We start from the raw sequence: 14,286 nt of genomic DNA, 5'->3' as shown, positions 1-14,286 counted from the left end.
TCTTCTTTATCCATTCATCTGATGATGGACACTTAGATTGCTTCCATGTTCTGGCTATTGTAAATAGAGCTGCAATGAACATTGTGGTACATGTATCTTTTTGAATTATGGTATTCTCAGGGTCTATGCCCAGTAGTGGGATTGCTGGGTCCTATAGTAATTCTATTTTTAGTTTTTTGAGGAACCTCCACACTGTTCTCCATAGTGGCTGCATCAATTAGCATTCAGCGGGAGAAACATCTTGACGGGAGAAATGGACTTGAGCCTGCGGGGGGGTGATCTGGCTCTCCCAAGTCTTTTGGAAACCTTCTGCCTCACCCCACCCGCCTTTTAAAAGCACTTCCCAGATTTCTAAGCATTCTCACCCATGTGCTCATCTGTTACTCTCCAAGGACCACTATCCACAGGGTGTGGTCCAATCATGCTACTATCTTCCCATTCCTTTAGAGATTTTCAACAAATATTTTGATCCCAACATCACTGATTTGTTTTTAGTCAAGAAAAGAGAATTCCTAATTGCTTTTAGCATGGGGGCTAAAGTGTGTTTGCTCCTAGAGATCTGGCACCATTTCTCATTTGTTTCCTAGGGTCTCTAAATGGAGGACATGCAATGATCCTTCATTAAAGATGCATGAGGATGTCAGGCTGACAGACAGCAGGCTCTGCAGAAAGAGAGATGCGCCTCTAAATCCCAGGTCTTTCTCTCGCTAGCTTGGTGACTTTGAACAAGCCACTTAACTTCAGTTCCTTGTGCTACAATCGGGCTCACTTGCTCCCTGTCTTGTGGGCTTTGTATAAGGATTAAATGAAATGACGCCTAGAAAGCATTTGACACAGTCTCTGACCCATAGCAAGCACTCAAAGATGGTTTTTAAATTGTTACTGTGACTATGTGTCAATCATTTACTCTGATAAGCCCTGTAGCAGGTGCTTTGTACCCACTGTTTCCATGAAACTTCATATCAACCTTACCGGATAGGAATGATAGTATTTATTTTGCAACAAGAATGCTGAGAGTCACAGAGGTTAAGTAACTTGCCTCTGGTCTACAGTTAACCCAAGTGGCAGAACTGGGTCCACCTGCGTCCATAAGTCCCTGATGTTCATGCTGTTTCAGCTCTGCTCCTCGGTTTCCAGTCTATAGTTCTCTGTGCTCCAAATATTTTTGAGTATTTCTTCCCAACTTAGCTCCCAATCCTTCTCTAAACAAATTCTCTTCGCCAGCCAGGTTGATGTCTTAATGTTTGAGGAACATGCTTTGTATAGAATTCTCCACTATCTATCAGTTCATTTGTTCATTCGTTCAACCAACAACTCTTGAACCGTGTGTCTGGGGCTGGGCTACAAAGATGAAAAGGTCGGGACTTTGCTTGTGGGGAATTTACAGAAGAGTAAAGAGTTATATAGAAGGACATTAACATGGATGTCTTGGCTTTGGTTACGATACATCATAATGTTCTATGAGATGGACCGCCCAGAGGAATTTGTAAAAATTATGCAGTAAAGAGTCAGTTAGCTATCTCATAAGCCCCTGACCCCACATCAGGATGTGAAAGTGTTGGAAGAAGAGGTGATTTAGTGGGAGGAGGACTTCCTGGCAGAAGCAGCTTGTGTGCTGGGCTCTATGATGCTCCTAGGGACAGGGACAGGACCTAGGGACAGGACAGGAATAAAGATGCAGACCTACTAGAGAAAGGACTTGAGGACATAGGGAAGGGGAAGGGGAGGCTGGAACAAAGTGAGAGAGTGGCATGGACATATATACACTACCAAATGTAAAATAGATAGCTAGTGGGAAGCGGCCTCATAGCACAGGGAGATCAGCTCGGTGCTTTGTGACCACATAGAGGGGTGGGATAGGGAGGGTGGGAGGGAGACGCAAGAGGGAGGGAATATGGGGATATATTTATACGGATAGCTGATTCACTTTGTTATACAGCAGAAACTAACACACCATTGTGAAGCAATTATACTCCAATAAAGATGTTAAAAAAAAAAAAAAGTTAGAGGTTGCATTGGACCGAAGTCGGACTCCCATCTGGGATATTTGAGCGGCTAGAGATGGGCCGGCCAGCTGCTGATGGCTGATACAAAGGAAAGGTGGCTGCATTGGCAGCCTGTCTTCTGGGAGTTTGTCAGGGATAAGGGTGCATGACTATTCTCATGGATCAGACAGGGATACATGTGCAAGACAGCTGGTGTGGGACCATAACTGACTCTGTTCCAGAGGGCTGCCTAGAGCTGAACACAGACCTCAGTTGGCACTATGGCCACATTCCCGGGACATGTGGAAGGAGTAAAACATTAGTGGAAACTAAAGCACTCCATCCCCTGCATCAAGAGAGCTGTGGGCCAGAGCTCCTCAGCAACTGGGGAGAGGTCTCCAAAGGACTCACAAAAGCATCCCTTAAGAAAACAAGTCAGCTTTAAATGCCTGCTGTGCTCGGAGAGCATGAAGCCAGTCTATAGAAATACCAGACAAGCAAGAACTCTCACGTACCTCTCACCTTCCTCTCTCCTCTTTCTGACTCCAGGTAGGCGCTGTGTGGCAGAAACCACTTAGCGAGTTGACGGAAGAGAAGCCCCAGGTCCAGGCTTCTCATTTAGCACAAGCCTTACCTAGGGATGGAGAAACGATTTAACCTGGAGTCAAATTGGGAGCAAAGATTATTGTATGAAGAGGCATTCTAATATCTGAAGGCAGACTCTGGTGGTGTAAAGGGACATCAGCTTTTATGAACTAAGAGTGATCAGAAAACTCACTGGATCGTATACGTTTTCCTCCTAGGGCGTGAGTACCTTCCCCAGCTGAATACATTTTAAAGCGACAGTGAGAGCATGGTGAAGTTGCTTTCTGCTTGCACCCCATGAAGCCAGCTTGTTCAGCATCTATGTCATAGCTGCCAGAGAGGTAGAGGAGGAAGCTGTACCACGCGTGGCAGGAGTAGCACAGAGCCGTGCACAGCACTATTTTAGCTGCCTGGAATTTTCTCTCTATTCTCTGCTTTCCTGAATGAACTCAACCTTCAAGGCTCAGGTCAATTCGCACTTCTTCCAGGCTTGGTCACAGCCAGGTCTCTCTCCTCTGATCTCAGCCCTGCTTTATGTTTGTTACTGGTCCTCCTGACAACTACGGCCGACTCAGGGGTCCTGATGAAAACTTTTATGAATATACCATTTTTCGTTCAGTGGGGATGCACCTGAGACAATGATGTCATAGGACCATCTGTGTTCTTTCCTCATACCCTGGGAGCCAGGCACATCCAGTTAGCACAGTTTATTATGAAGCTGAATTGGTAGAAAACAGAGTATAACAAACATGGTCAGTGGTTGTAGGTAGCGCTGCTTTGGCCTTTTCCCAGCATTCTTCACCCCTCACCTTTCGCAAGATGGCTAGAGATGGTGTCCACCCTGCGCAGTGCTCACCTTCTCTGCACTGACTCTCTTGCTGTTATTTCTGCAGTATCATAGGGCCTTGTTTGCTGGGGCTGCTGGAACAAAATACTGCAAACCGGGTGGTTGAAACACCAGAAAATTTTTGTCTCACAGGTCTGGAGGCTAAAAGTCCAAGATCAGGGTGTCACCAGGCGTGGTTCCTCCTGAGGGCTGTGAGGGAGACCCTGCTCCATGTCTCCCACCTAGCCTCTGGAGACTTGCTGGCAATCGCTGGCATTTCTTGCCCTTATAGAAGCCTCATCCTGATCCGTGCCTCCGTCTTTACATGGCATTTCTTCCTGCATGTGTGTCTGAGTTCAGATTTCCCCTTTTTATAAGGACACCAGTCACATCGCACTAGGGGTCCACCCTACTGCACTATGACCTCATCTTAAATTCACTAATACATGTGCAATGACCCTATATCCAAACAAGGTCACAATCTGAGGGGCTGGTGGTTAGGACCTCAATATGCGAATTTGGGGGGAAGCTACAATTCAGCCCATAAAAGTCAACTATGTTCTCCTCTTGGTACTCTTCCCAAAAGTTCTTGTTCCTAGATTTTTGAGCCAATCCGACCTGTGTCCACACTATACAGCCACTGGCCTCTAACGATGGCCCAGGAACCTCCATTAGGATTTGGGCCAATCGTGCTTGCACCCTTCCCCGCTTTTCCCTTCTGAATGGCTCTCATTTCTTCTCCCAACCACTACTCTTCCTCTTTTCCTTCTGCTTCTCCTCCTTTACCCCCCACCCCCCACCCCCACCCAGTCCTCTTTCTTCTTCCTGTTTTTTGATCTTCTGGCTTTGTAACTCAACTTGCAAAGTCCTCCCTCTGGACGCTGGTCTTTTGGGGATTCAATTTCAGCTTTCCCTCATCCAGTAGCCTTTGGCTTGTTGTTCTTCTGGCTCCCAGTTCCAGCCTTATGGAATCTAACCTTGACCTCCATCTACTGGCCAGAATCCTGGCTGGGCCAGTCAAGAGTCCTCTCAAGGCTGCTTAGAGCATTTGGCCGACTCTCGCTGAGCCACTCTGAAAGTCAAGGACCAGAACACCAAGCCCCTGGGACAGAACCTGCTATATCCTCATGACAGTGCATTTGCTCTTTCTTTGGAGCACACAGCGAGATTACATGTCCCAGGCTCTGGGCAGTTTGATGTGGCCAGGTGCCCAATTCAGGCCAACGGACTATAAACACAAGTGATGTGTGTCACTCCCAGACCTGCCCAAGCCTCCTGTGCAGCCCTCCCCATTCTCCCTGTCTCCATTTGCTAGGCACAGAGGACTGGAAGGCTCTGCATGGCTGTGGGAGGGGTGAGAAGATGGGCTGAGGGCTGTGGAGCCATGAGATGGGAATGTCCTGGGTCCCTGAATCACAGTGTCGATAGCTGCCCACTGAATCCTTGCATTGAATTGTTTCATTGAAGAAAAAATAAACTCTTGTGTAAAGGCGTTGAGATTTGGGGGGTGTTTGTTAAGCAGCTAGAAATAATTACCCAAACTGAGAAATCTTTAAGGAAGTAAAGGAGAAAACCTGAATTTTTTTTCTCTCCATGTTGCATTTTCCTCTCATTCATTCCCAAATCTCTATCCTGCACCCCCTGCTAGCTTGCCTGTTCTGAAGAACAGAGAAAGAAAATTACCGCCCCCATCTTTTCCCCTTTGTTGATTGAACGCTCAAGGGTCCTTCTCATGTGTGTTGAGGTCATCTTTCAGGGTGTCAGGGCTATGTTGAAAGCTTTATCGTTAATTATGTACGCACTCTGACTTTACTTCTGTGTGTGTGTGTATGTATGTGTATATATACACATAATAATTTATACACTCACACATCTATAAATTATAGTATACTATACTATTATATATAATATAGAAATATATACATAATATGACATAGTCTAGGTCTATAATATATTATAAATAAGTTATAATATATTATTAAAATATATATTATCAATATAATTATATTTTAGCCTTGGTTAGCCCATATGTCATTTTTTTTAACATCTTTATTGCAGTATAATTGCTTTACAATGGTGTGTTAGTTTTTGCTGTATAACAAAGTGAATCAGCTATATGTATACTTATATCGCCATATCTCCTCCCTCTTGCATCTCCCTCCCACCCTCCATATCCCACCCCTCTAGGTGGTCACAAAGCACTGAGCTGATCTCCCTGTGCTATGCAGCTGCTTCCCACTAGCTATCTATTTTACATTTGGTAGTGTTTATGTCAATACTACTCTCTCACTTCGTCCCAGTTTACGCTACCTCCTCCCCATGTCCTCAAGTCCGTTCTCTATGTCTGCATCTTTATTCCTGTCCTGCCCCTAGGTTCATCAGAACCTTTTTTTTTTTTTTTTTTTTAGATTCCATATATATGTGTTAGCATATGGTATTTGTTTTTCTCTTTCTGACTTACTTCACTCTGTATGACAGACTCTAGGTCCATCCAGCTCACTACAAATAATTCATTTCATTTTTTTAACAGTTGAGTAATATTCCACTGAATATAAGTGCCACGTCTTCTTTATCTATTCATCTGTGGATGGACACTTAAATTGCTTCCATGTCCCGGCTATTGTCAATAGTGCTGCAATGAATATTGGGGTACATGTCTCTTTTCGAATTATGGTTTTCTCAAGGTATATGCCCAGTAGTGGGATTGCTGCATTATATGGTAGTTCTATTTTCAGATTTTTAAGGAACCTCCATATTGTTCTCCATGGTGGCTGTGTCAATTTACATTCCCACCAAAAGTGCAAGAGGGTTCCCTTTTCTCCACACCCTCTCCAGCATTTATTGTTTGTAGATTTTTTGATGATGGTCATTCTGACTGGTGTGAGGTGATACCTCAGTGTAGTTTTGATTTGCATTTCTCTGATGATTAGTGATGTTGAGCATCCTTTCATGTGTTTGTTGGCAATCTGTATATCTTCTTTGGAGAAATGTCTGTTTAGATCTTCTGCCCACTTGTGGATTGGGTTGTTTGCTTTTTTGATATTGAGCTGCTTGAGTTGCTTGTATATTTTGGAGATTAATCCTTTGTCAGTTGCTTCATTTGCAAATATTTTCTCCCATTCTGAGGGTTGTCTTTTCATCTTGTTTATGGTTTCCTTTGCTGTGCAAAAGCTTTTAAGTTTCTTTCTAGGAGGTGGATCAAATAGGATCTTGACGTGATTTATGTCATAGAGTGTTCTGCCTATGTTTTCCTCTAAGAGTTTTATAGTTTCTGGCCTTACATTTAGGTCTTTAATCCATTTTGAGTTTATTTTTGTGTGTGGTGTTAGGGAGTGTTCTAAATTCATTCTTTTACATGTAGCTGTCCTGTTTTCCCAGCACCACTTATTGAAGAGACTGTCTTTTCTCCACTGTATATTCTTGCCTCCTTTATCAAAGATATGTGTGTGAGTTTATCTCTGGGCTTTTCTATTTCTGTTCCATTGATCTATATTTCTGTTTTTGTGCCAGAACCATACTGTCTTGATTACTGAAGCTTTGTAGTATAGTCCGAAGTCAGGGAGCCTGATTCCTCCAGCTCCATTTTTCTTTCTCAAGATTGCTTTGGCTATTCGGGGTCTTTTGTGTTTCCATACAAATTGCGAATTTTTTTGTTCTAGTTCTGTGAAAAATGCCATTGGTAGTCTAATAGGGATTGCACTGAATCTGTAGATTGCTTTGGGTAGTATAGTCATTTTCACAATGTTGATTCTTCCAATCCAAGAACATGGTATTTCTCTCCATCTGTTTGTATCGTCTTTATTTTCTTTCATCAGTGTCTTATAGTTTTCTGCATACAGGTCTTTTGTCTCCCTAGGTAGGTTTATTCCTAGGTATTTTATTCTTTTTGTTGCAATGGTAAATGGGAGTGTTTCCTTAATTTCTCTTTCAGATTTTTCATCATTAGCGTATAGGAATGCAAGAGATTTCTGTGCATTAATTTTGTATCCTGCTACTTTACCAAATTCATTGATTAGCTCTAGTAGTTTTCTGGTAGCATCTTTAGGATTCTCTATGTATAGTATCATGTCATCTGCAAACAGTGACAGCTTTACTTCTTCTTCCGATTTGGATTCCTTTTATTTCTTTTTCTTCTCTGATGGCTGTGGCTAAAACTTCCAAAATTATGTTGAATAATAGTGGTGAGAATGGGCAACCTTGTCGTGTTCCTGATCTTAGTGGAAATGGTTTCAGTTTTTCACCATTGATGAAGATGTTGGCTGTGGGTTTGTCATATATGGCCTTTATTATGTTGAGGTAAGTTCCCTCTATGCCTACTTTCTGGAGGGTTTTTCTCATAAATGGGTGTTGAGTTTTGTCAAAAGTTTTTTCTGCATCTATTGAGATGATCATATGGTTTTTCTCCTTCAATTTATTAATATGGTTTATCACATTGATTGATTTGCATATATTGAAGAATCCTTGCATTCCTGGGATAAACCCCACTTGATCATGGTGTATGATCCTTTTAATGTGCTGTTGGATTCCGTTTGCTAGTATTTTGTTGAGGATTTTTGCATCTATGTTCATCAGTGATATTGGCCTGTAGTTTTCTTTCTTTGTGACATCTTTGTCTGGTTTTGGTATCAGGGTGATGGTGGCCTCATAGAATGAGTTTGGGTGTGTTCTTCCCTCTGCTATATTTTGGAAGATTTTGAGAAGGATAGGTGTTAGCTCTTCTCTAAATGTTTGATAGAATTCGCTTGTGAAGCCATCTGGTCCTGGGCTTTTGTTTCTTGGAAGATTTTTTTATCACAGTTTCAGTTTCAGTGCTTGTGATTGGTCTGTTTATATTTTTTATTTCTTCCTGGTCCAGTCTCAGAAGGTTGTGTTTTTCTAAGAATTTGTCCATTTCTTCCAGGTGGTCCATTTTATTAGCATATTGTTGCTTGTCGTAATCTCTCATGATCCTTTGTATTTCTGCAGGGTCAGTTGTTCCTTCTTTTTTCATTTCTAATTCTGTTGATTTGAGTCTTCTCCCTTTTTTTCTTGATGTGTCTGGCTAATGATCTATCAATTTTGTTTATCTTCTCAAATAACCAATTTTTAGTTTTATTGATCTTTTCTATTGTTTCCTTCATTTCTTTTTCATTTATTTCTGATCTGGTCCTTATGATTTCTTTCCTTCTGCTAACTTTTGGTGTTTTTTTGTTCTTCCTTCTCTAATTGCTTTAGGTGTAAGGTTAGCTTGTTTAGTCAAGATTTTTCGTGTTTCTTGAGGTAGGATTGTATTGCTATAAACTTCCTTCTTAGAATGGCTTTTGCTGCATCCCATAGGTTTTGGGTCGTCGTGTTTTCATTGTCATTTGTTTCTAGGTATTTTTTGATTTCCTCTTTGATTTCTTCAGTGATATCTTGGTTATTTAGTAGCATATTGTTTAGCCTCCATGTGTTTGTATTTTTTACAGTTTTTTTCCTGTAATTGATACCTAGTCTCATAGCACTGTGTTTGGAAAAGATACTTGATATGATTCAGACTCTGTCAGCTGAAGTTGTGTTTATGGTCAGGGAGAGGAAAAAATAAAAAGTGAAATCAACAAAATAAGTGAACATTCTTATGGGAGGACAAAACAGGAAGACTATCTAAGGAAACCCATTCTTCTGTGTGGTCTTTCAGAAGGGTATTGAATGAACAGAACATGGACAGTAGGTGAATGCAAAGCGGGACATGACATCTAAGCACAGGATAAGGACAGCTAGAGACTTTAATTAGCAGAATATTTCAGACTTGCAAAAGTTATACAAATAGTTTTACAGAGAGTGGTTTAGGATATTCCAAGGAGGGACGAGGCAGATGTGGCCCAGTAGAAGGAGCACAGAATTCAGTCAAGATTCAGGAAGCAGACTCATAATCTAACCCTAGTTCTGTCTTCTACTATCACATACATCCTCAAAGTCAGTTACACACTTTGGGTCTTGGTTCCCTTTCCTATCAAATAACTATAAGACCTCACTTGTAAGCTTGCAACAGGTAAGTGGCCTGAGCATTCAGAACCATTAAATACCAAGCTTAGGCCTCAAACGTGACTCCTCTCATTTGGGGTGCTCTCACCTTGTGACCTGACTTTTGCCATCATAATATCTTCCCTAGATTTGGGTCAGATTCTGAAGGATTTTGAAAGCTTGGCTGAGGAATTTAGACCTGACTTTCAAGTTAAAGAAGAAACTTCAGACAATGGAGACCATTAAAACCTTGAAGATTGGGTTTGTTAATCCCCATGCCTAGAGCATTTTCTGAATTTGTGTCCTTCATTTCATAGCGTTTAACCTCACTGAGTAGTATGACTAGAGTCAGCCCCCCTGGTGGGTTGTTCTGAGTTGCTGTGACCCTCCCCTAGTCCAGGGAGGGACTCTTAGGTAAGGGGATCTGAAAGCGGGAGGAGGGTAGAGCCAGCAGGCAGGAGCCCAGGGCTATCCTTTGGGGCCTGTCAGTCAAGAACTGTGGGTGTCAAGATGTCACTTTTCCTCTTAAAGACTGATCTGAATGATCTGCCACCTGATGTTTTTCAAGTTATCATCTATTAACAACTTATCATGTGCCGAGAATTTAGGGGGTTACAGAGCCTCTCCAGGAAACCCAGGCACCCGTTCATTGTAGCACTGCCCAGAGATTCCAGCACAGGATGCTTCATACATACATAACTATTTCTCAAAATCATATGGATGGAACTTATGTCCACACAAAAACCTGCACATGGACGTTTATAGCAGCTTTATTCATAATTGCCCAAACCGGAAGCAACCAAGATACCCTTTAGTAAGTAGGTGAATGGATAAATAAACTGTGGTACATCCAGACCATGGAATATTTTTCAGTGCTAAAGAGAAATGAACTATTAAGCCATGAAAAACGTGGAGGAAGTTCAAATGATTATTACTAAGTGAAAGAAGCCAATCTGAAAAGGCTACATGCTGTATAATTCCAACTATATGACATTTCTCGTATGAGCAAAACTGTGGAGACAGTAAAAAGATCAGGGTTTGCCAGGGGTTGGAGGGAGGGAAGGCTGAACAGGCAAAGCACAGAGGATTTTTAGGGCAGTGAAACTGCTCTATAAGATACTATAATGGTGTGTGCATGTCATCATACATCTGTCCAAACCCATAGAATGTACAGCACCAAGAGTGAACCCTGATGTAAACTATGGATTCTGGATGACTATGATGTGTCAACGCAGGTCCATTGATTGTAACAAATGTACCACTCTGGTAGGGGAAAGCTGTGCATGGGGGGGAGCAGGGGGTATATGAGAAATCTCTCTACCTTCCTCTTAATTTTGCTGTGAACCTTAAACTTCTGTAAAACTAAAGTCCATTAAAAGAAGGAAAGGAAGAAAAAGAAAAAGGACATTGTGATGACAAAACCACAAATTCATTTATACTTTACACGATTAAAAAAATGCCATAATGTGCCAATAAAATGACAATATAAAGAAAAGCAAAATTATGAGGAGACTATGTTCAATGGGGTTCTCATATCTGGAAAGTTGGTGAATCGCTGAAGTAGATGGTCTTGGAGACCCCTCCCATCTCTCCCATCCTGCGGCCTTGCTAAACCCGTGAGGCTGCTGTCTGTAAATATAGTGGCTGTTGGGCGACCCGACGAGGGTCACTGTGTATTTAGCTTCATCTGCTCACCTCGTTTTTCTTAAGGGGGAGGAGCCAGCACGTGTGAGCAACTGCACTGGGTCAGGCACATATTTCATCTCCACTCCAAATCTTCGCGTGTGAGGTTCTCGTTACTTAAAACCCTCTTTTCCTTCTCAATTTGTCAAATCGTGCCCACTCTCTCCTGTCCTGGGTCCAGCTCAGGTGCCTCTGCTCCTTGACTCCTTGTATACTTTCCAGTCCACCGGCCTGACCCCCTTGGAGGTACTCCAGCTCTCACTGCCAGCAGCACTCCCTCTGCCCTGGAACTAGAGAATTCAGCATCCCCTGGGGACCCCTGAGCCCCTTTTCTTCTTTTTCAGAAAAGCCAATGGAGGCGACTTGCCCAAACAGTGCTGGTTAACTGGGCAGAGCCAAGATGGGATGAGGTCTCTAGACACCATGAACATGTGTCCTCTCCCACACGAGTGTGTCAGCTCTTGTGGAACAGGAAATACATAGACCTCACTTTTCCTGTACCCTCTTTAGAAACAAAGTGGGATTTGGGACCTCTTAGGAATGCAGATACTTGAAGATTAAAAAGTGGCAGGACAAAAATGCCATGATAACTTGCCCTTTATTAGTAGAAAGATCTCTCTTTCCTTTTCTTTTTCTTCCATTCTATAAAGCTGGGTTTCTGAACCTCAGCACTATTCCATTTTGAGCCAGAGAAGTCTTTGATGTGGGGTGCTGTCCTGTACATTGTGGGATGTTTAGAAGAATCCCTTGGCTTCTACCCACCAGATGCCAGTGGCCTCTGTCCCTCAATCTGTAACAATCAGAAATTTCTCCAGACTTTGCTGAATGTCCCCTGGGGAACAAATCACCTGTGTTGAAAACCACGGTTCTGAACTCACAATGAGTACCTGCTTTGTGCCTCGTCTTCCATTCTTGAAACCTGCATGGGGTCCCCACTCCATACCAAACAGTACTCTAATTGCTAGGAAGCCGCTTGGTCTTCCCTTCCCAATCCTGGACCCCTACTTTCTTTCTCTCGCATCATAAGAAATGATGGCTTTGGGGAAGGCTACTTACGGGAAGCCATAAAGTCATTCTACACTCTCTCACCTCGGCTGCAAAGATAACACAATCACATTACAGAGGCAGAGTTTGGGGAACTTCAAAGCTGAGCCAGAGGGAGTGGAGGGACAGGAGCTGGGGAGCTGAGGTCTTATCTATGGCTTGAATGTTCTCACCCTTATCAATCCAGAAGGAGGGGTGCCTAGGGGACAGGAAGGGGGAATTAAAAGACCAGATTGCTTTCTTTCTCCCACCCATCATTAGATTGAAAAGGACCAGGGAATAAGGAAGGACAGAAGGAAGAAAAGCAAAGTAGGAAGAATGCTGACGGGAGAGTGGATTTTGGGGGAGTGTGGAGGGGGCTTTTCTGACCCTACGCTAACCCATGCTGACCTGGATTGGACACCAGGGTTCTAGAACCAGAGAACCTGAGAGTTAGAAGGTCTTGGCAACAGCTTCATGAGTATCACCCAGATGACAACTGGGCCTCAAGCCCAGTTGACAACTGGACCTTCACTGGGGTAGGTGTGGAATGAGGTGCAGCTGCTTTGAGAACATCTGCCGTAGAAAATGAAGACCTGAACACAGACAGCAGCAACTGGAATGCAGAAGTGAGAATCTAAACAGGATGAATTTGCTGGAGTTGAGGGCCGATCATCTGTGGGGGGTTGAGGGAGTAGGAGGGATCTAAGACAATAATAATTGCAAATCCTTATATATCACTCCCTGTGTTCCAGACACTGTTTGATACACTTTTTATAGATGTTAACTTGTTTCACCCTCCCAACAAATTTATAAGAGAGGTCCTACTAAAGTACGCATTTTATAGGTGAGAAAACTGAGGCACAAAGATGTTTACGAATTTACACATCACAGAGCAAATCGGGGAGAACTGGGAACTAAACCCAGATAGGCCAGTTGCTAGCACTTGTGTTTTAACCAAGTTAAACACAAGTTTGTGCTCTCTACCACTTGGTTAAGAAAACTTGGGCAGCTAAATGGACAGTAAAGTCATGAACCTGGGTATGGCCTGAAGGAGGAGTAGGTTTGAAGGAAAAACAATGGATTCAGCCTTGGAGATATTGTGTCTGGCATGTGTGTAGGGCACCCAAGCATTGTCGCCTGGAAGGTGGAGTGGCAGTTCCATTCTAACCTCAGTATGGAGGTCCAGGTAGCTGTCCATGGACTTGGAGCTGTGGATAAGGAGCTATGTGCAGTGAGAAGAAAAGAAGACCAAAGAACCCTGGGGAAAACCAACAGTTAAAGACATGGAAGAAGAACCAGGAAAAGAGGCTGGAAAAAAATGCATTAGCATGAAGAGTGGCTCCCTGGAAATTAAGGGTGAAGTGAGTTTCAGGAAGGAGGGCAAGGTCACCAGGGGCAAAAGCTATAAAGAAGTCTAAGATAAGAAATGAAAAGAGGTATTGTTCTTCAATGGTTTCATGGGTTTCTGATTTATCTCCCCAACCAGACCGGAAACTTCTTGAGGTCAAGAGCTGCATCCAACACTTTGCTGTGTTCTTCTTTGGGCCTCCATCCTTTCTGATGCAGGGCTAGGCAGGCAGAAGGCAACCGCCGAATACCTATGTGCTGATGGTTGTTCAGGTTCCTGTTGGTTTTTGTCCTTGTTAAGTCCATGCCACTATTTATAAACCGCCCTCACCCGACGAAGAGGATGTATGATGTTCCGAGCCTTCCACAATGTTGGGTAGCCCACAGCCCCTGGACTTGGCATTGCCAATGCAGATGATTAGCAGATGCGGCATCTCGGTCTGCTATTCTTCAACAATAGGGATAAACATAAAAGCTATTGTGCATGTACATGGAATCTAGAAAAATGGTTCAGATGAACCTGTCTGCAAGGCAGAAATAGAGGCACAGACGTAGAGAACAAACATAGGGACACCAAGGGGGGAAAGGGACGGTGGGATGAATTGGGAGATCGGGATTGACATATGTACGCTAATATGCATAGAATAGGTAACTAATGAGAACCTGCTGTATAGCACAGGGAACTCTACTTCACTTCGCTGTACAGTAGAAACTAACACAACATTGTAAAACAACTATACCCCAATTAGAGACAAAAAGCGATTGTGTGTGGAGGACCTCCTGCGTGCCTGACCCTGTACTGGACATTTGACATTTGTAGCTCAAATCCTCACAATCTGGCAAGCTGGGCAT

General features: G+C 43.1%; 1 pseudogene; it reads right to left on the bottom strand.

Moving 5' to 3' along the window:
* Positions 1-13,868, bottom strand: part of LOC113633685 (uncharacterized) — a 126,598-nt pseudogene extending 112,730 nt beyond the window's left edge.
* Positions 13,869-14,286: the final 418 nt, after the last annotated feature.

The sequence above is a fragment of the Aethalodelphis obliquidens genome, unplaced genomic scaffold, assembly GCF_003676395.1.
Source record: "Aethalodelphis obliquidens isolate GAN/ISIS:26980383/991018 unplaced genomic scaffold, ASM367639v1 scaffold41, whole genome shotgun sequence".
NCBI lineage: Eukaryota > Metazoa > Chordata > Mammalia > Artiodactyla > Delphinidae > Aethalodelphis > Aethalodelphis obliquidens.
This window is presented reverse-complemented; position numbering and strand designations above follow the sequence as displayed.